The sequence below is a fragment of the Oryctolagus cuniculus genome, chromosome 8, assembly GCF_964237555.1.
Source record: "Oryctolagus cuniculus chromosome 8, mOryCun1.1, whole genome shotgun sequence".
NCBI classification, from domain to species: Eukaryota; Metazoa; Chordata; class Mammalia; order Lagomorpha; family Leporidae; genus Oryctolagus; species Oryctolagus cuniculus.
Genome location: NC_091439.1, coordinates 139,726,912 through 139,750,121, shown reverse-complemented (window position 1 = coordinate 139,750,121; position 23,210 = coordinate 139,726,912). Strand labels below are relative to the sequence as shown.

General features: G+C 45.5%; 1 non-coding gene across 2 annotated transcripts in view; it reads right to left on the bottom strand.

The window, feature by feature from the left end:
- Positions 1-22,838, bottom strand: part of LOC127489441 (uncharacterized) — a 30,408-nt gene extending 7,570 nt beyond the window's left edge. For both annotated transcript variants that reach the window (XR_011378119.1, XR_011378120.1), the window contains exons 1-2: positions 22,678-22,838; positions 2,079-3,026 (exon numbers count right to left, since the gene is read on the bottom strand). This is a non-coding gene — a transcript (uncharacterized protein). The remainder of the gene's footprint in view (positions 1-2,078; positions 3,027-22,677) is intronic.
- Between the last annotated feature and the right edge of the window lie 372 nt (positions 22,839-23,210).

The window sequence follows — 23,210 nt, the reverse complement described above, 5'->3', positions numbered from 1 at the left end:
CTCAGTAGCGGGCAGAAGAAGCTGGCCCACATGACCAAGGGGGTGGGCAGCAGCGAGGCAGCCTTGGGCAGGCTGCTGCTGTCAGTGGCCAGGACCATGTCTGCAGGAGCTTGGGCAGGAAGACGATGGGCGGCGGCCGGCAAGCCTTGGCCAGGGAGCACTGTGGGGCCTGCAGGATGAGGGCGCTGCTGGTGGTGGCCATGTACAAGGAGTACGAGCCTGAGGAGGACGGCTGGCCAGATGAGGTGACCACCACGTGCAGGCTGCTCCACCCAGGGCTGTGTGTGCTGGCTGCGGGTGGGGGATCCTGGCTTACCTGGCTCCCCTGCTTCTCCCTGGGGACCCTGCCCTCCTCAGAAGGGCAGCTGGGCAGGGGTGAGCTGGCCTGCTCTCTCTGCAGGGGCCCCACAGGCAGAGCCCCAGGCTTGCCAATGAGCGTGGAAGCTGAGGAGAGAACACCGGTCAGGCGCGTCCCATGGGAACCTGTGCAGAGCCTATGCAAAGCCTGCCAGCTGCTCCCATGTCTACCCAACTCCCTGAGCTGTTTCTGGTGGCAGGAAGTGGCCCACTGGTCGGGGGCTTGGAGCCTGCTGGTCATGGCACCGGGACGGCCACCCAGCTCACGGCTACCCATGGGTCAAGTTAGCCAAGAAGAAGAAAGGCAGCCAAAGGCCCCCCCTGGGCCCTGCCTCAGGTCATGCAACAGGGTTTCCCAGCAGCCCCCAGCCAGCCCCTTGCACCCCAGGCTGGAGCTGCTGGAACTCCCAGAGCCCAGGCCCTGCACCCCTGCCCTTCAGCAGCTCCTCTGCCCAGGAAGCTCTCCTACTTGGGCCACTTCCTCCAGGGCCGGGCCAGGGGACACTTAGCACAAGGGCCAGGGGAGGAGTTTTTGTTCACAGCCCTTCTCCTCTCTGCCAAATGCGGTTTTCGGCCTGAGGCCACAAGTCCTAGCAGCGAAGCCTCCCATGTCTATTCACCTGGACAGGGGACACCTCATCCTCACCCCTACTCCCAGCATAGGTGCTTCCCAAATCAGTAGCTTCACTGAGGACATGGCCACCACTCCCAAGATGGCCCTGGCCAGGGGCAGACCCCATGGTCCTCTCTGGGCCCACCCCCTCCCCAAAGCATCCAAGCCCTTGGCTCCCAAGTTCACTCCCGGTCTGCTCCCTGGAGGACCCATGTCTTCAGAGTCTCCCTCCTTTTTCAGGACCCCATGGAGCTACACCAGTGCCAGCGAAAAGCACCTCCCTGTGTCTTCATTCTTGGAAACCTCAGCCCTCACCCAGCTCGGACCCCTGCACGGGAACTCACAGGATGCTGTGGAGGACAGGGTGAGGACGCTGAGTCCTGGGAGCAGGGCCTTTCCATTGTCACCGTGCTTACTCACTCCCAGGTAGAGCCTGCTTCAAAGCATACAGGCACTGGAAAGGCGTGGGCAGCTGTGACCCTGCTGCACGCCCAGCCCTTCACACATCATCTCCTCTCCCCCTACCCACTGCTGGAGCATGGAGGTGGCAGAATGAGAGATGTGGAGGTGGCCATGGGTGCTTCCAGACCATAGGCTCCCACCCAGGCGGTGCAGCTCAGAGGAGGACCACGTGGTCAGCAGGTGGCGCTGCAGCCATCTCATCCCACTCCACAAAGGCCTTGCATTTTTCATGTGCTTGGCCTTCTTCTCATCCCCCTTGGCCACAGCCAAACACCTTCTGCCACTCTCATTTGTGTGGTCTATGGGAGACCCAGTGTTGGGCTGCAAGGGGCTGCAAAGGAGACCAGCCAGCCCGCACAAACTGCGGTCATGGACAGCACAATGGTGGCTCTGTTGGTGTAGGGGCAGAGAAAAGGGAGCCCCACACGGGAAGGAATGCAGCTAACAATAGTCTCAGCCTAGCCCTAGGAAACCTCAACGTCCTTCTCAGCCTCCAAGAGTTCTAGGGCGAGAAAGAACCCACGGGGACTTCCTACTCACCCCACCAAAACATGGGAGCAAAATGTGAATTGAGCGAGCGCTGCTCTGGAGGCTCCCAGCCCCACGACCACGTGGCAGGGACCCCAGGGGGACAGGTGGGCCTCACCTTCAGTCCCTGGCTCCTCCTCCTTGTTGTCTGTGCTGCTCAGCTTCTCCGTGTCACTCTCCAAGTCCTCACTCCTGGGCCCCTTGTCCAAGGGCAGCTCGCTGCTCACAAACTGGGCGGCCAGGCCCAGCTCCTGCTCCAAAGCCATTCTTGCCAAGCATGAGGAGTTGATCTGGTGCAGAGACCAAGGAGGCAGGCACAGCCTTAGGGAGTGCCCTGTGCAGAGCAGGCACCCAGTGGCTGGGGACCGCTGACCTCCTCCTTGTGATGGCAGGACCAGTGCCCATGGGAAGACAACCATGCTTCTGTGAGCCTTCACAGCAATGCCAGCTTGCCGGCAAGGCTCTGGGGTGCCTGCTGCATTTCCAACTTGGCTGCATGTGATTGAAAGAGCAATGATTTTAGGGTCAGGCAACACAGGGCTGGAATCCAGCTCGGCCACATCCACATGACAGAACCTTCTATAACTATGCAAGTTCTTTGAGGCTTTGATTTTAAAAGATCTGCTTATTTACTTGAAAGGCAGAGTTTCAGAGAGAGAGGGAGAGAGATATCTTCCATCTTCTGGCTCATTCCCCAGAATGGCCACAGTGGCCAGAGTTGGGCCAGTCCAAAGCCAAGAGCCTGGAACTCCATCCAGGTCTCCAACGTGGGTGCAGGGAGTTCAGCAGCAGCCCCACCCCTAACCCACAGGTGCCTTTCTGAGAAGTGGGAAAAAGCTGCTTGTGCTTCTGATGAATATCACTGCCATCTGCTGGAAGCTCCTAAGAATTACACCACCTACCATGACCATAGCTGACAGTGAAGGGCGCCACCTGGAGCCAGGCCGTGGTAACACAAGGACTCCCTGAGCTGGTCCACCCCACTGAGGAAGAGGATGCAAGGCAGGCCCTCCAATTCCAGGTAGGTCTGGGCTCTCCATGCTGCATCCTCGATGTTCTGCCACATCTGCAGATAGTTAGAAAGAGATGAGGTCCAGAGGCTCCTTCCTCCCCCCAGACCCAGCTACCCAGGACCCGCATGTTCTCTGAATGATTTAAAGCCCTCACCATGCAGCACTCTGCACTGCAGACAAGCACGCCGTCCACTTTGTTTCCCATTAGGTGTGAGCGTCCTATCCCTTTCTGTACTTTATTCATTAATTTTAGAGGCAGGGAGGCAGAAGAGGGGGTTAGGATGGGGGAAGATAAAGAGTGTGCTCCCCCACCCACCAGTTCCCTCACCAAACACCTACAATGGTGGGGGCTGGGCTGGGCCAGGCAGAAGCTCAATTGAGGTCTCCCACGTGGGTGGCAGAAACCCAGTCAGTTGAGCTCTCACCACGGCCAGGTACTCCAATGTGGGATACAAGCACCAACCACTAGGTTAGACGCCCAGTCATGCCCTATTCTTGAACATGCTAACTGGGCAGTCTGAGAGTGTCCATTCACAGTTCTCTGGGAGGGAGGACCTGTGGGTTCTGTCCTATGGCTCACTGTTCTGTCATGTGCTACTCACTTGTTCATTCAACACCTGCTCCCTAACCTCTACATTCTCTCCAGGCCTAGTGACAACTCTGATGGGTAAGGAATTGTGCTAGGCTTCCAGGCAAGCCATGAGGGCTAGTCTTTGTCCCCAGTGCCTGGAGGAGGGGTGGGGACTGCAGGGACCTGGGCCCAGCCCCAGCAGTGGGGGAGGGTGTCCTTGTGAAAGGGGAAATGACATTGAGCTGGGTCCCGCAGCAGAAGGAGAAATGCACCCCAGGATGCAGGAAAAGCTGGGACAACCCTAGGGGTGTGAGAAAGGTGGCCCCGAGTCCAGGGAAGCAGCATGAAGAGCTGCACAGTGGAGAAGTGGCCCTGGGCCGGAGAGGTGGTGGGGTCCCAGGAGACCAGCAGGCATCCGTGGCGCCCACCACTAGCTGCTTTACAAAGTGCTTGCTCACCATGATGCCCTTGCTGGGGGTGCCCTGGATGATCCGGAAGTACTCCTGCAGTGCCAGGCACGCACACACATGGGCCAGGGACTCCTAGGCCATGGTGGCCAGCAGCGCACAGGGCACGTGCATCAGCACCATGAGCCCGTGTCCACAGGGGAATTGTGCAGAAGCACGCAGCAGGTGCTGTGTGATCTCCAGCTTCTCCACTGACACATGGTTCCTCCTCTGCGGCAGGCCGCTCCCGGCCATCAGCACAGCTGCCTAGTGCTGCAGAACAAAGGTCTGGATCACCACACTGTGCAGCTGGGGAATCAGACACATGGATGTGGTGTCCCTTTGTGCTTCCCAGCCCCTGGTGCCCCGAAGCGGCATACTCAGAACGTGCAGTGAGCAAATGGATGGAGGAAGGAAGGGCCTGTGCAGCTCTCAATGGCTTCCGGAAGGCTCCCCAAGGAGGCAGGTGAAGCTCCCAGGGCTCCCCCTAGCATCAGGAGAGCCTGCAGCCACCAACAGGCAGAGGCAGCCCCTGCCCCTCAGACCCAGGGCCCATCTTCCACACACTGCTTTGTTTCCATTACAGGAGTCACGTTTAACAGATGAGTCTTAGAACACATGAAGTCAAGCTGACAGTTACCATGCATCCCCACAGAGCTGGTGGTTCCAGGAACAGCTATGACCCACACATCAGGAACAGGCCCCAGGTCCCGCTGGAAAAACCCAGGTCCTCCTGGGTCACTGTGTGCCTCCAAGGAGCATACAAATATATGTGCTCCATTTTTTTTTGAAAAGATTTATTATTTATCTGGAAGGCAGAATTACAAATAGAGGGATAAGGAGACACACACACACACACACGCACACACACAGATCTTCTATCCACTGGTTTACTCCCCAAATGGCTGCAATGGCCAGGGCTGGGCCAGACCAAAGCCAGGAGCCAGGAGCCAGGAGCTTCTTCCGGGCCTCCCACGTGGGTGCAGGGGCCCAAGCACTTCTGCCATCTTCCACTGCCTTCCCAGGCCATTATCATGGAGCTGGACCAAAAGTGGAGCAGCCAGGTCTGGAACCCATGCCTATATGGGATGCTGGCATCACAGATGGTGGCTTAACTTGCTATGCCACAGTGGCGGACCCAGACATCCAGTTTCCAAACAGTGCCCTTGTGAGTTCCTGTAGCTGGAGTGAGTCCCCCTGAACCTGTAAAGCTAGGAATCATGCAGTAGCCAGGCACTTGTATGTGCTCTTGCGGCAGCCAGCTGACGCCTGGATGACACTTCTGCTCCCTCCTCTTCTTCATTCTTCCCTGAGCAGGGCAGCTGCTTTGGGGTTTTTTTTTGGGGGGGGGGGTTGTAAACTGGAAGCCTGGCCTAGTGGACTTGCCAGGACTTAGCACGGTTCCAGGAGGGCATAAGTGGTTCATGGGGTCTGGCACAAAGGGGACTCAGTGGCCCAGGGACTTCTTACCCTGCCCCTGGTGCCCAGGCAGATGGCATGGAGGGAGGGAAGGACAGAGGGGGTGGGTTAACTCTCTTCTGCTCAAGGGCAAGCTGAGACTTCCACTTCTGGCCATAACAGAGTTGCAGGGATCAGGTTTATCCTCCCAGGGGGTGGAACAATGGTGTGGCAAGACCTTGGTTATCCAAGCCTCCAGCCCCTGCCTGCTCAGGAAGGGAGAACCAAGGCAGAGCCCAGGGGTCTCCCCGAGTTGAGCTGAGATGTCAGATTCCAGGGAAACCAAGGCAGCTGCGTGGCACAGCCAGAGTGCCAAGGAGGAGAGAGCTGCGTAGACAAGGAGAGCTCCAGAGATCTGCAGCGCCCACCTCCTCGAGTCTTCAGCTGAGCTGTGGTTAGCACTGGTAGGTGAGGAGGCTGCCCAAGGCAAGGAAAGGATGTGCTGCTGTGAGCCCCTGGGATTGGAGGCAGTCCCTCTTCCCTCCTGAGATGTGGAAGACCTCAGAGGCAGGGGACACTGCCTGCTGCTCTGCTCCTGCCTGGCAATGTTCAGCAGCAAGGATTGAACTGTTCCAAGCATCTTCACTGTATTCCAGGAAGAAAAACCAAAACTCACTATTTCTAAGAATACCAACATATGTAACACCCAATAAGGTAAACTTCACAATGACTAGCACCCTCTCAAAAATGATCAGATAAAAAAAGCAACAGAAAAAACAAGCCTAAGGAAGAGGAGGCAAGCCAGTCAACAGAAACCAACCCAGAAATGCTACAGGTGAATCAGCAGACAGGAAACCTAACACAAGCACCCTGCCTGCATTCTGTATTCAAATAACTAGAGGAAAAATGGAACGTGCTAAGTGGAGATGTCTTTAAAAAAACAAATTACAGAGGTGAAAGCTATTTCTAAATAGGACCCTGAGTTCTCCCCAGGAGCCTTTGTCTCTGTCCATGGTCTCACCCTGCCAGCCACAATAAGCTGGCTCAGGAATGGGAACCTGACCCAACAAGGGCCAACAACATGTTTCCAGGATTATTCCCCCTGAAGAAGTCAAAGACTGTGAGGTCCACTGACAACCACAGGCAATGCTTTTCAGCCCCTGGACGATGCCCATGGGTAGCTATGTATAGTAAAGCCAGCCCAGAGACAGCCAAGGCAGGATGGCACTGTTGTGACAATGGGTGAACACCTAACACAACTACTCTCAGAACCATCAGTGGCTCTGCTTAGCCTTTTACTTCATGAGCCAATACATCCCTGTTCTTCCTAAAGAGTTCAAGCTTGGTGGTAGGGTGGGGGCAGCACTGCAGCATAGCAGGTTAAGCCTCCACCTGCAGGGCCAGCATCCCATATGGATGCCAGTTCCAGTCCCAACTGCTCCACTTCTGATCCAGCTCCCTGCTAATGCACCTGGGAAAGCAGCAGAAGATGGCCCAGGTGCTTGGGCCTCTGTACCTGCATGGGAGACCTGGAAGAAGCTCCTGGCTCCTGGCTTGAACCTGGTCCAGCCCTGGTTGTTTCAGCGATTTGGAGAGTGAAACATTGGATGGAAGCTCTCTCTCTGTAATTCTGCCTTTCAAATAAATAACTAAATATTTTTTAAAAATTAATATACTTGAAAACAGCAGCAGAAACCAAACTGACTGAGGAAAAAAATGAAATGGAGGCAGGGATCCAGCTTCAAGCAGCCTGATCCTTGTGTGATTGTTTTCCTCTCTGATAGAGGTGGGTGGGAGACAGAAAGGCTGAACTTTTGAAGAAAGGCTGAACTTGCTCAGATGTGATGAAAACTCAAGCACAAGAAAGATGAAGAGAATTATGCCCAACCATGCTGAGCTTGTATGGCTTTAAATGAGTGAGTGTTTTAAAAGCTTCCAAGCCACCAGCAGGGACAGGGGAGACAGCAGAGAGACAGCAGGGATGATGTTTCTGGACTGAAATGACGCAAGACAGAAGACAGCAAAATAGCATCTCTAACGTACTAACAGAAAAAGTCGGTCCAGCACTTAAGAGGCCATCCAGGGAAAATCGCTCTTGAGGATGAGGCAAAGACAGACTTTTTCTGACATACAAAAGCTGAACAAATTCATCACTAGCTGATCTGCTCTATAAGGAATGTTAAATGAAGTCCTTAAAACAAGGAGGAGACTGAGCTGTGGTGTAGCGTCAAGTCTCTGCCGGTGACACTGACATCCAGTGACACCAGAAGATAGCCCAGGTGTTTGGGCCCCTGCTACCCAAGTGGAAGACCTGGAAGAAGCTCCTCGCAGCCATCTGGAGATTTAACCAGTGATGTAAGTCCTCTCTGACTTTCAAATAAATTAAATCATTTTTTACAAATGTGCAAAATGGAATTAAAAGACCAGGTTTTTTGGTGCAAAAAAGAAAATGAAATCCACTCACACTTTCTTCCCACTACCTATTCTTTTTAAACGTTTCAAAGTCTCCTCAAATGCATGGACTCTAGAGTTTACTTTGGTACAAAAAGAATTTATCTTTTAATTCCATTTTCCACAAAATTTTGAACACTCTCATAAGCTGCTGAAAGAATCTTAAACATGACCTGAGGGCACAGTGTGGTTAGATGTAAACCATACATGTAAGGCAGCCATGAGAGAGTGCAGCAGTTTGTATCAGGTAGTATAAATAATCTAGAGATAATTTAAAGTATACTTGAGAATGTGCATAGGTTTTATGCAAATACTGTACAATTTTCCATAAGGACTTGAGCATACATGGATTTTGATAATTGCTGAGGTTCTGGAAACACCCCCTCATGGACATGGTTGGATGACTGTATTTATCTTACAAAAATAGTATCATATTATCTCCAAAATTTTGTGTCTGTGAGTGTGCATGCCTAAATAATATCATGGTGTTCTTTGCACATTTTTTAAGAAAACTTTTATTTAATAAATATAAATTTTGAGGGGCGGTTCCAAGATGGCACACTATGGAGGGAGCTTACTGATCTAGTCCAGGAGAAGATACTTTAATAAAAGTGGAGATAGTGTAGTTTCAGGGAAGAGTTAGGGTAAAAATGGCAGAGGAAACTCCTCCATAATTGGAGGGACAGAGTGTACCTATGTGGAAAGTGTGAGCGTCCACAGCTCAGGACTCCAGCAGCTGAGAGCCTCCGCACCAGTGCTGAAAAGTGAGGTGAGACAAGACCACAGTAGTCCAAGACAATGGCAGAAAAGTGGCAGGAAGTGCCTAGAGGGAACGAAGCTTGAAGCCCCGTGGGAGAAAGTACACCAGCCTAACTATAAAAGGGAAGGTACAAACACAATTCTCTCTCTCCTGTCACCTTACAAAGGCCCAATCACCTTACAAATGCATATGGGCCAATAGAGCAGGCATCATTTTGGACATATACAGCAGCTGTGCCAGCTTGTTGTCTGAGCCCAGCAATCAGCCAAGCAGAGAAACCTGACTCTGGTGGGGAGTAATAGCAGGCAAATATGACCTGGGGATTGTGTGGAGCTTCTGAACTGGGACTGTGAAAAAAAAAATTGAGAGTGTGTGGGAGAACTCACAGTGTGGCTGAGACTTTGAGTAGTCTCAGTGGGAGATGCCACAAGCTTGGGTAGTCCTGGCTACCTGGTGAGAGACAGTGCTGGGGAATCTGATCTTACACTGAGGACTACACAGACCCTTTGTATGGTCCTTGGGACAGAGAAGATGGATATTAGATCCACTGGGGCTAGCCCTCACGTACTGGTCACCATCAAGAAGAAGAGCTCAGCTGAGAAGAATTACTTCCCTTGTAATTCAAAATAAAAGAGAGAGAGAGAGAGAGAGAGAGAGAGAGAGAGGGATGGAGGGATTTACAGTGACAAACCTGGATGTGTCACATTAGGCATGCCCTTAACCCTGAAGAACTGAACAAGCTCTATGGCCAGACCCACCACAAGCCTTTAGAGATTACTGAAAGCAGACAGTACACTTATCTACAGAGTCACAGTACAATGAAAAAAGCAGCCACAGCAGAAAAAAAAGGAGAAGAAACCAATGATTATCTCCACAAATGCCGAACAACGAACACAACAACCCAACAAACAAGAATAAGGAAGACAACATGACACTCCCAAAAGAATGTAGCAATTCAATACAAGATTATGAAGATGATGAGATAGAAGAAATGCAAGAAATGAAACTCAAAAATTTATGATAAGAATACTTAAAAGTAATCAAAAACAAATCCACAAACTACTGAAATTCATGCAGGACAGGAAAGAAAATCTCTCTCATGAAAATGACATCTTAAAGAGGAATCGAAATGAAGAATTCAATAGCACATGAGATTGAAATATTGAAGATAAATCAATGTGAAATGAAAATTCAATAGAACAAATAAAAAAAGCAGTTGAGAGCCCTAAAAACAGAATCAGAGAGGCAGAATAGACAATATCGAACTTAGAAGACAGGGTACAGGAAAGTATACAGCCAAATCAAAGAAAAGAAGAGGAAATTAGAAATCTAAAAACTATTGTGAGGAATCTACAGAATACTATTAAAAAACCCAACATTCGAGTTCTAGAAGTTCCCTGAAGTCATGGAGTGAGAGATAGGATTAGAAGGCCTTTTTAGTGAGATACTAGCAGAAAACTTCTGGGCTTGGAGAAAGAAAGAGATGTCCAAGTACAAGAAGAATACAGAACTCCTAATAGGCATGACCAGAAAAGATCCTTGTCACTACACATGGTAATCAAACTCACCACAGTGAAACACAAAGAGCGCAAGAGAGTAATGCAAGATTACTCTCAGAGGATCTCCAATTAGACTCACAGCAGACTTATCAGAAACCCTACAGGCTAGGTGGGACTGCAAGATATAGTCCAAGTACTAAGAGAAAAAAACTGACATTCCAGAATATTATATCCTGCAAAGCTCTCATTTGTGAATGAAGATGAAATAAAGACCTTTCACAGCAAACAGAAATTGAAAGAATTTGTCACTACTTGTCCAGCCCTGCAAAAGATGCTTACAGATGTGTTACATACAGAAATACAGAAAGACAGCCATCAAAGTAAAGGAAGAAAATCTCTCAGTAAAACATCACAGGAAGTCAAAGTATATATTAGAAATATTGTTGGGAATTTGCCAGGGCAAAGTGACTACTTATCAATAGTCACACTGAATGTAAATAGCCTCAACTCTCCAGTTAAAAGACACAGACTGGCTGAATGGAATAAAAAACAAAACCCATCTATTTGCTACTTGCAAGAAACACATCTTTCCACAAAGGTGCACGCAGACTGAAAGTGAAAGGTTAGAAGAAGATATTCCATGCCAACAAAAACCAAAAAAAAAAAAAAAAATAGCTGGCATAGCCATCTTAATATCAGACAAAATAGACTTAAAAACAAAAACTGTTAAAAGACACAAGGAGGGGCACTATATAACTTAAGTATGGAGGCCTTTATTAATCCAGGCTGATAAAACAATTTTTTTTTATATTCTCTTTACTCATTTACTTCAAGGCAAATTATTAAGAATATCAATTTTTACCACACCCCCAAAGTGTATTTCATGTGCCTGGCCAGTAGGAAAAGAACAGTTTTTTTAAAAAAAATATTTATTTATTTATTTCAAAGTCAAAGGAGAGAGAGGAGGTAAGGGAGAGAGAGACTGATTTCCATCCATTGGTTACTTCCCAAATTACTGCAACAGCTAGCACTGGGCCAGGCTGAAGCCAGAAAGTTTTTCCAGATCTCCCACATTAGTGGCAGGAGCCAAATACTTGCACCATTTTCTGATGCTTTTCCCGGGCTATTAGCATGGAGCTGGGTAGTAAATGGAGCAGTTAGAAATTAAACCAGTGTCCACAGGGGATACTGGCATAATGAGTGGTGGTTTAACCCGCTATACCACAAAACCAGCTCCAGAAAACAACAATTTAATATTCTTCCATGAGATCCTTAACCTCATTTTTCATTGAAGTTGAAGGAAATTTACCATTTTTCACCAGAGCTTGAAGAGCTCTGTATGGTATTTCTGAGCCACAGTTTTTATCAAAAGAAAACTAGATCTCTGTGGATTTGGAATCTACAACTTGCACCTTTGGTTTTCTATAAAAAAAAGTATTAAACAGTACCTACACACAAAACTTTAGGCTCAAAAATGCCTAAATCTCTGGTGATTGAGTCTTTCATCTATCCAGGAACTTCCCCAGACCATTGTAGTTAGAAGAAGAGAACAGGGGAGATGCAAGCTGGCTGACTAGAGAAAAGCTGTGCTGATTCAGACCACAGGAAAGTAACAGAATAAAAAGGGAACTGCATTCCCAGGGCACAGTTAGAGAGAAGTTTGCTGTGGAAATTCTACAGAAAGAAGAGACATACCATAGAGCAGCAGAGATGGCACAATCACATAATAGGGAGCAGAACACTGCCAGTGACTCCTGCAGCCAGTGGGGGTCAGGAAAACCACTTTCCAGAAGCAAGGTGAGAGGAACTGTGGCAACCCATGTCACTGGTGATACTGCCTTTGGGAGAGATTCAGAGACCCCACTGACTTTGAGTTTGGACTGGAGCATGAATGGGGGAAGGGAGTGTGCCTGCAAAACCCCATGAAGGGAGAGCACATTGCTTTCCTCACATTGCCCCACAAGGATGCTCAGTAACTAGCGAGGATGTAGTACCATCTTCATAAGGTGAGTAGACTGTTGCAGCCCACATGCACTTGCAGGATTTTATAGGAAGGATAAATCTGTGGCCCCCACTGAATGTCATTGTGTTCTGAATGGATGCTGTGGGTGGAGCACCCACTTAGGACTGTAAATTGCCCCCCTCTCCTCGCTCAGTCAAGGTGCCTAGACTCAACGTGGCAAGGCATAGCACCAACCACCTTCTATTAGGCATTCAGATGGATTTAGAAAAACTGTGGCTCTCTCCATGCATGGGATAGACTCGAGCTGAGAGTGGTTCACCTACTCTCTGTTACTGCAGGAACACACTCTTTTTGACTGTGAGAATTCTGTGACTGTGCAAAAGGGTGTGGAGTGTGGAAAGATCTTAATACAATCACCGTATCTGGCTTCAGAGGCCCAGAGTTCCCTGAGTGCCTGGAGTGGGTCATGACAGAGGTCCTGCACTCACACTGGGGAGACCACAGATCCTTATGTAGTTCAAGCACCTGCTTGGGTGGGTACAAAGACACTGAGGACTCATCCTGGAGAGTTTGTTAATATTGACAAATAGGGGCTGAGACTGTGTGCACACCAGGCAACGTGATCATAACCCTACCCCTCCTTACAGTACAAGAGATCCACCATTCCTAATTTGAGAGACACACTGGGCAGTTGCTCCAACCTCAAGCACTGCCTGGAGTTCCCTGGCCATTCCCAGCTCACACCACTGGATATGTGAAGGAGCAGACATTCCACTAAATCATAGAGGCATATGTCAAAGATAAAAGCCCTCAGAGGAGAAATCCAAGTGTTTCCACAAATGCCTAAAAATGAATGTAGAAACATAAAAATGATGAACAAGGAAGAAAACATGACTCACATAATATTTCACTATTAGAATGTGAAGAGGAAGAGGTTAATGAAATGCCAGAAAGGGAGTTCAAAACAATAGTCACAAATTACTCAAAACACAGAGAAACAAATATATTAGTTGAAGAAATCCATACCTGACATCAGTTAGAAACTAGGGTAGCATAGAGAGATACTGAAGAGAAATCAAACTGAAATATTAGAAACAAAGAATTCAATATGTTAACCAAAAAATTCAGTGGAAAGCACTAACAACAGACTTGTTGAGCCAGAAGATTGAAAAGCTGAGCTAGAACACAAATCCTTAGAAATAGCTCAGAGAAAACAAACAGAAAAGATTACAAAAACTGAAGATAATGTTTTAGACTTACGGGATACTATCAATCAAACATACATATTTGGCTGAAGAGTTCCTGAAGGTATGCCCTTGATTAGAAGGCCTATTCAATACAATAACAGCACAACAATTCCCTCATTTGGAGAAAGACAGGGGCATCCAAGTACAGGCAGCACACAGAATTCCTGAAAACAATTATCAGAAAATATTTTAACACAGCACATTGTAGTCAGATTTGCAAAAGTAAAACATAAGAAAAAGGTTCTAAAAGGTGCAGAAGAAAAACACTACATTACATTGAAAGAATCTCCAATTAGCCTGACAGCTAATTTTTCCTCAGAAAAGTAAAGCAACCACATGCAGTGCCAGCATCACGTATGGGCACCAGTTTGAGTCCCGGCTGCTCCACTTCTGATCCACCTCTCTGCTATGGCCTAGGAAAGCAGTGGAAGATGGCCCAAGTCCTTGGGGCCCTACATCCAAATAGAATTTGAGAACCAGAAGAAGTTCCTGGCTCCTGGCTATAGATCGGTGCTGCTCCAGCCACTGCAGCCATCTGGGAAGTGAACCAGCAGATGGAAGACCTCTCTCTCTCTCTGCCTTTCCTTCTCTTTCTGTGTAACTCTGACTTTCCAATAAATAAATAAATCTTAAAAAAAAAAAAACCACACACAGCGAGGTTTCACTTCACACCACTAGGAATAGCTTTCATCCAAAATCAAGGAATAACAAATGTTACCTAGAATGTGGTAAATAGGGTACCCTAATACACTGTGACTGGAAATGCAAATTATTAGAACATAGGATGCTTGGGGCTGACACTGTGTCATCATAGGTAAAGCTTCCACCTGCAGTGTCAGCATCTCATATGGGTGCCAGTTTGAGTCAAGGTTGCTCCACTTCTTTTTTTATTTACAGGCAGAGTGGACACAGAGAGAGAGACAGAGAGAAAGGTCTTCCTTTTGCCATTGGTTCACCCTCCAATGGCCGCCGTGGCTGGCATGCTGTGGCCTGTGCACCACCCTGATCCAAAGGCAGGAGCCAGGTGCTTATCCTGGTCTCCCATGAGGTGCAGGACTCAAGGACTTGGGCCATCCTCCACTGCACTCCCGGGCCACAGCAGAGAGCTGGCCTGGAAGAGGGGCAACCGGGACAGAATCTGGCACCCCAACTGGGACTAGAACCCGGTGTGCCAGTGCCGTAAGGTGGAGGATTAGCCTAGTGAGCCACGGCACTGGTGCTCCACTTCTGATCGAACTCTGCTATGACCTGGGAAATCAGTGGAGGATGGCCCAGATTCTTGGGCCCCTGCACCCACATGGGCGACCTGGAAAGATGCCCCTGGCTCCTTGCTTCAGCCATTATGGCCATTTGCAGAGTGGGCCAGTGGATGGAAGACTTTTCTCTCTGTTTCTGCCTTTCTGTGGCTCTGCCTTTCAAGTAAATAAATCAGTAATTTAACTTTGTGTATCTGTGTGGGTACAAACTGTTGACATCTTTACTTAGTATATACTAAGTTGATCTTCTGTATATAAAGATAATTGAAAATGAATCTTGATGAAGAATGGGATGGGAGAGGGAGTTGGAGATGAGATGGCTGTGGGTGGGAGGGAGGTTATGGAGCGAAAAGCCGCTATAATTCAGAAGTTGTACTTTGGAAATTTATATTTAGTAAATAAAAGTTGAAAAAAATAATTTAAAAAAATACAGTATGGCAATTCCTCAGAAATCTGAAAACAGATTTACCATCTGACCCAGCCATTCCACTCCTGAGAATTTACCCAAAGGAAGTGATATCCACATAAGAAAGTATTATCTGTATCTCCATGTCTCTAGCAGATCAACTAAAAATAGCCAAGATAAAGAATCAACTACATATCCATCACATGAAGACTGGATAAAGAAATTTTGGGTATATATACATGATGGACTACTACTTAACCATAAAAAATAGGATGAAATCCTGTTTTTCACAACAAAATGTATGCAGAGACTATTAGGCTCAGTGAAATAACCCAGTCCCAAAATGATAAATATGTTTTCTTGATTGGTGGGAATGGGTATGATGGAAACTGACATTTTAATAATTGATTATTGCTTATAGATTGGCCTTGAGGAACAGTGCTTTTTTCTACTTACTACTTGTTGATTTCTGTATTTAACAGAGAATTAAGTTTGTGTTTATAAAAAAAATTAAAAGTGTATCATTGTAAAAATTAAAAGAAAAAATGGGAACTGAGGGAGGATGGGTGTGAGGGAGAGAGGAAAGGTAGAATGGCAATTATCACTATGGTCTTGAAACTGAATATATGAAAGACATGATATATGTGCCTTTTTAATAGTTTTTTAAAAAGTAACAAAGGAGAATAAATAAATAAACCTCAATAATCAGGCCCCAGTACAAACAATTGGACAAGTGAATTTAATTATCATAACTCATAGACTCTCACTAAAGCTTTGTTTATTCTTTCTAGTTGAGACTGCCAGGGGGCAAATTGCTGAAATAATCAAATTAGGATACCTGAAATGTTTGTGTCTCTAGAACAGCAATGCAAAATAAAAGTCATGTTAACATTTAACCTTGGATGGAATTACAGTCAAATCACATGCTTTTCTTGCCTGTGAACAGAAACAAGCAAGAGGTTTTGCTGATCATTTATTATTCATTGTGGACACAATTTTAAGACTGATAATGTGGGACCAGCATTGTAGTGCAGTGGGTAAAGCCACCACCTGCAATGCCAGCACCCCATATGAGCACCAGTTTAAGTACTGTATGCTTCACTTCTGATCCAGCTCCCTGCTAATGCACCCAGGAAAGCAGTAGAAGATGGGCACCTGCAACCATGTGGGAGAGTCAGAAGGAGTGCCTGGGGCTTGTGGCCTTGGTCTGGCCCAGCCCTGGCTGTTACAGCCATTTGGGGAGTGAACCAGTAGATGGAAGGTATTTCCCTCTCTCTAACATTAATTGGGAGAAAGTAAGCAAAAACACACCAAAGTGGCTCCCAATTTGTAATTATAAAATAGATTCATAAAAATATCATATGAAGGTACCCCCAAGAATTTGTTGAAAATGGAATTCAAAGATAACTTTATTTTGGGACAGATATTTTCAAATCCATACATAATTTTTTTTAATAATATGCACTTCCATAAACTTTTTACAGATATGTATGAAGAATAGTCGGCCTAAACCAACTTGATTATAGAGCTGAGGTTTCAACTTCTTAAGAGAGGTTTTCAACACTGACAGGAGAATCCAAAATGGACAATTTTCCTTATAATCTCCTTCCAGTATCAGGATAGATTTACTCATACACACTTTCCCTGAGGATGTAGCCATTTAACGGTCCTGGCTTATGCAGCTGTCTCATTTCCCATTAAAGCCCAGGAGCCAAAGGCATGTATTTTACCTCCATACAGCTGGTAAAATCCAGTCCTCTGAGCAATGGAAGAGTATAAAGAAAAATAAGACTGTTTCTTCCTGTTCTTGTTTTTTTTTTTTAAATTTTTATTTATTTATTTTCATTGTGCTTGAAAAGCAGCATGACTGAGAGACGAGGGAGGGAGACTCTTCATATGCTGGTTCACTTCTCGGGTGCCTGCAACAGCTGGGACTTGACCAGGCTAAAGCCAGGAGCTCAGAACTCAACCCAAGTCACCAAATGAGAGACAGGGACCCAGGCACTTGAGCTATCACCTGTTGCCTCCCAGGGTGCACATTAGCAAAGGTAGGACTCAAAGTCAGGCACTTGGATATGGGATGCAAGTGCCCCAAGTGGCAGCTTAGCTGCTGCTCCAAATGCCCTCACTCCTCTACTCTGACTCCAGAGAAACCATTTAAACTCAGCAATGCCTTTAAAGGGATTTTTAATATACTTAACTCCAATGTGCTAAATGAATTGTAATTGAAACTTTTTCAGATTATCTAATTTATTAAATTGCTGGAAATGTAAGTACTCAGTAAAGAGTGTTGAATATAAAATTACTTAGTAAATACATGTGTTAGCTCTTCATTTAAAATCACAGAAATGAATCTGTATAGTCTCATTTGTGTATGTGGTGAATATAAATGTCTGCATGTATGTCTATGTCTTTGTATATGTTTGTGTATGTGTCTATGCATGTGAGTGTAAGAGTGTGCATATGTGTTTGTGTGTATATGATTATTACATATCCACATATATTTATTGCAATAAAATTTACTTACTTCATAATTCAAAAAATAAAATAGTGGGAAAGGGAAGCATTTCTGATTACAGCTTTTCAGTCTTCTAAGTATGCAAGACAATACCCTTTTCTAATAATTCATGCATATATAGACCTGTTCCAAATTAAGAAAATTATATGGTTATACTTGACATTTCAACTAAAAGCGCTATACGTTATTTTTCTCTTTGAATTAATTATTATTGTAGAAAATGACATTTAAGGGTTTGGTACAAATAAGGGATCCACAGATGGCATTTAAAAACCAGCATTAAACTTACTTGTTCACTAACTACTGCTTGACACCAGTGCAGATCAGATAGCACCGGGTAAACAGTAAATATTTGATACTAAGAATGGTGCTGGTCATGAGTGAGGAGTAAGACTGCCATTGTTATGCCTTTCAGATGGGTAATCAATAAGCACATGATGGTGTGAACGTAAGTGATGCTTGGTTGGAAAGGCAGAGTTCATGTGCAAGGGGACTGAATAATGAGAGAATCTGTCCTGTAACAAGGGTAAAAAAATACTCCAGAAAACAGACAGTTATGCTCGACTTCAAAATGAGTAAGAGTTATCACAGGAAGAGAGGGATGTAAGTGTGTTCTTCTAAAGGAAACAGCATGGGCAAAAGCTCTGAGTTGGAAGAATGCATGACATATCCATGGTATCATCCTACCAGATATTGCCAGCCAGACTCCAGAGGTTGTTAGGATTCAAATTCTACCTCGACCAATCACAATTTTTGTTATCTTAAGCAAAATATAAAACCATGATTAGTACCCTTCATCTGTAAAATTAAGACAATTATTGTACTTACTTCAATAGGCAGATTGGATCAAACAAATTAACATATAGACAGTACATATCTAGTAATGTTAGTTATTATTGTTAGATATTATTGTTACAAATATTATATGATTTGACATTTTCTACTTGTCTAGGTAAAATTGAAACATGATCATTCTCTCTTCTGTTAAAGGTAAAAAGACCGTGCATACACTTTAATTTTTAGAAAGATAAAGCAGTTTCTGTATATCCTATACATAAATAACCATGCACTCTAACAGTGCTGTCCAGTGACTTTTAGTAAATGTATGCAGGGGGAAACCAGCACAGTCCAGCTTTAGGAAATTCCCATCACTCCAAGGTTCCTACAGCATTTCTGAGTCTTTCTCCAGTTTTACCCCCAAACACATGTAAGTCATGATCTGCTTTCTCTCCATATATATTTGCCTTTTCAAGATAAATGGGATCATAGAACACTTAAAAAAAAAGACTTTGGTAGAATGAGGTGTGCGGTTGAAGAAGGCTTGGGGGACAGTGGTTTTATGCTGTGCAATGCTCCTATGAAAAGAAACATCAGTAGAGTTCCAGCTTATTCTTTCCTCCCTTTTGGAATCTCCCAAGCCCATATCAATAAAACCATGAAATTGCAATCATTCTATTATTTTTACAGCAACATGTTGTAACCAATGACCAGAATCACAAAACCATCTTTGAGAATTGTGAAATTTACTTTGAAACATGAAAGGAAAATATTCCATAATGCAGTTCCAAGGGTACAAAGTAAGAACTAATGTCAATTAACTGACATGAAAGACCTAGAACATATTTTCAGTACAAAAGCCATCATACATTTTATGTAGAAATTTAGTATGCCCCTTACTTCATTCAATAAGCCTATAAACTCCTAAAGCACAGGACTGAATTCATAGACTAAACTTGTTACACTACAGCCATGGGCAGACACACATATTTTCAATAAATTCTTTCTGAGTTTATGAGTGAACTTTACCAAGAAGCTAAGCAAACACAGTTTTCTGATTAGATCAAGCATTGAAAAATAGGATTGGGATGAATTGAGTGATGCACCTGGCCTTACATATCAGTGTGACTCTTTCTTGAGAGGTATAGAAATCTTTCATATCAACTCTAATGAAAATTGCAAGTGAGGTGGAATTCAGTGTTAAGTCTAAGAAACAGCAAAACAGCTTTGTAGGATCAACATTAAAATGGAGTCCTATTGCCACAACACCTATGTCACATTATATTGTGGTTACCAAGAGAAAAATACAGAGTATACTCATCCTAAAACTAGTGAGAAAACATGTAAATGAGCTATTTAGCCAGAACACTTTCCAATGATTCATTTTGCAAAAGTTTCTCCGTTCCTCCTGGTTCCCCTCTGCCTCTGGGTTTATGTTGCCCCATATTCAGTCCATCCCAATCTTGCTTTACATGTGAAAATAGAATGACGATCTTTCTAATGTGACTGGAACTAGATATTTACATATTAAAATATATTCATTCATTCAACATTTACTGTTTACCTATTTTAAAGCACCATTTGAGATGTGTAGGATAGATGAATAAAACTGATACAAATCAGTGGCTTTCTGAACCTTACATTGTATGAGAATCACAGTTTGTCAGACACTGAATCATTTGTTTTTATTTATTTAATAGGCAAAGTAAGAGATGAGGAGGTAAAGAGAAATGGGGGAGAGTGTGAGGAGGAGGAATAGAGGGAGAGACCATCCAATCACTGGCTCAATCCTCAAATGCCCACCTTTAAGACTGAATCAGGCCAAATTCAAGAGCCGGAAGTCCATCCAAGCCTGCCACAGGTGTGGCAGGACTCAAGCCCTTGGGCCATACTCTAGTGCTTTCCCAAGTACACCAGTGGCTAGCTGGATGGTGGTTGCTGGCACTCAAAGCAGCACTCCAATATGGGATGTGAGCATCCCAATCTTCAGCTTAACCTGATGAGAGGCAATGCTTACTACACACTGAATTATTTTACACAAGTTACATATCCCTCACAACAAGGAGGTAGGTGCCTTTATCATCCACACTTGATAAGAAATTGTAATAAATGCTTAAATGCATGGCTACATGTCCAGGTTTACACACAGCAATGAGTCCAATCCAGGCATCTAACTCCAGAGCATACAGACAACCATGACAAAACTGCACACTTTATGAAATGCTGGTAGCAAACAAATATGTCGCAAATGAAGCATACTATACAATTAGCCCCTAACATGCTAACTTGTAATTGTCCTAATTAAGTTTACTTCCCACAAAAAAGCACACTTTGTGAGCCAACCAGACTTTATAGTACAATTCAAAATGAATTGAAGGCTTACATAAAAGGTCTGAGAATATAAACCCCTTTACAAATGGAAGCAAATTCATTGATATTAGTCTCAACAATGATTGTTTACGTATGACACTAAAAGCACAAGTGAAAAAGCAAAGACTGAAAAAATCTAAGAAATCTTCTTCATACGATAGGAAAAACAGAACAGATAAAGCAAGGAGGGGAAGGAAGTATTGGAAAGCCTGAGTTTGAACACAGACAACTCAAAAGAAAATATTGTAATAAAAATCACACAAAGGATTGATCAGTTTTCTATTGAATATATACAAGTAGCCAACAGGTAACTGAAAGGGGACTCCAAAACTGCTAACAAAGACCACAATGCTAATCAAGACCACAATGATTATCATCTCATATATGTTAAAATGATTCTTATCCAAAAGCAAAAAGATAACATTGGACCAGGTAGGAAAAAATATAAAAATTGTTGGTGAGAAAGTAAATTGGTATATCCAATATAGAAAACACTATGTAGGTCTTCAAACAAAATTAAATATAGAACATATGACAAAGCAATCCCACTACTGCATATGTATACAAAGGAAATCAAATCAGTATTTCAAATAGACACATATCTCCACATTAATGGCAGTATTATCTACAAGAAAAAGATACGGAAACCCCATTGTTAACAGATGAATAAAGAAAATGTGATACACACATACACACACACACACACACACACGGAAATCACAGCCAACCTTAAAAAGGAAATTCTTCCATTTTGTCAGAACGAGGATCCAAAAATATGAATGTGGACATTAGGCTATTTGAAATAATGCACAAAAAAATGCCACACAACCTCACTCATATGTGTCACCTAAAAAAATCACACTTAATCACAGAACAGAATGATGGTTATCATGGGCTGAGAATGAGGACATGGGAAAATGTTAGCTGAACACACATTTGCAGCTATGAGGTAAATTAACACCTCAAGACCTTAATATTCAACACAGTAAGTAGATGAGTATGATATCACATACTCACAACTTGCTAATATCTTACATATTCTTTAATAACATAGGGGTGTAAGGTGATGGATATGTTAGATTGTCCTAATAATTTCATAATATATACATACAAGAGGATTCCAGAAAGTTTATGAAAAAATGTAATCAAAAGATAATGTGAATTGTCCATCACTTTTTAAAGGCCCCTCATATAGCAAAGCATCGTGTTACATACCTTGAATATACACAAATTGTGTCAATCATACTCTGACAATCTTGAAAATTAAAACAAGCAAAAAAACTCCTGTATTAAAATATAAATTCAAAATAACTTAGTAAACTCGACATATCTTCGGGATTGAGAAGGCTTTCATGGAACAGAAATCATTTTTAAAACACACACAAATTTGAGCAGCCACAATTTCTACTTTGAAAGTGCAAATACAGATGGCATCTGTTAGGAGGAACTGTAAGGGCTACGATGATACCTAAGTACCGAATTACAGGGGTCTCCTGCCCCTCTAAAACCTGGGTAAAAACTCTGAGCCAAATAAGACTTCTGTTTCCACCTTACTCAGTCTATGTTACTGTGTTACTGCAAACAGAAAACGGACTGAGACGTCCCAGAAACAGCTATGTGAAGAGGTCAGAGCCCTGGAAAAGACCCTGCAGCCACATATTTAGAAATCTCGGGGAGAACCGGGTCCGTGTGGGGAAGGGAGGAGGAACCCACAGCACCTGCTCCGCATGAACCGCATAACCGCACTGCACACAGAGCCGCCTTCTCCCTAGTGACCACCCCGTGACCCCTGCACAACCGGGGAGAGCGGAGCTGCAGCCACACAGCTGCCCGCTATGGCTCCGGGGTCGAGAAGTCTCTGCTGGCAGAGAAGGGGCAGGACCTCGGGGGTCCTGGGTGCCTGCAGAGCCCCCACCCCACGGGTCTGGGGGGCCGAGGGAAGCCCTGAGCCAGCGCCAACACGGAGTCCATGGCGCTGGGCCCGCGTCCTCCGGCCTGCGGCTCCGGGTTCCCCTCTCGGACCCCCAGGGCCACACACTCACCATGTCGCGGTGCCCGGCTCCCCAGGTGCCCACGTCCCCGGGGAGCGAAGGTCGACAGAGGCAGAGCCCGACTTCACCTGGGAGCCTCGCGGCGGCCAAGCTGCCTCCCCGGACCTCACTCCGCAGGAACGCTAAGACGACTGTGACGTCAAGGCCGCGTGCTGACGCAGCGTGGACGGCCCCGTGCCTGACTGGACAGTCTGCCGGCCGGGCGTGCACGCAACGTCACAGAGGATGGAGCCAATCAGCACCCCCACAGCAGGCCCCCTGCCGTCAGGTGTCCTGGACGGGAACAGGAGCGCAGGCCTGGGCAGGTCTGCAGTGGCCGCCCCAGGGCGCGCACTCCCAGCTCCTGCCGCCCGCTGGCCTCGCCCTGGGTCCAGTCCTTCTCCCTGCGGAGCCTGCCTGGCGCTGGCCGGCCTGCCTCAGTGAGCGCAGTTCTGTGCATCCGCTGCCGGAGCCTTTGCTTTCCTCGTATTCTGCTCATTTTCCTGTTGGGCCATTGTATTACTATGTGATATTGACTCAAATAG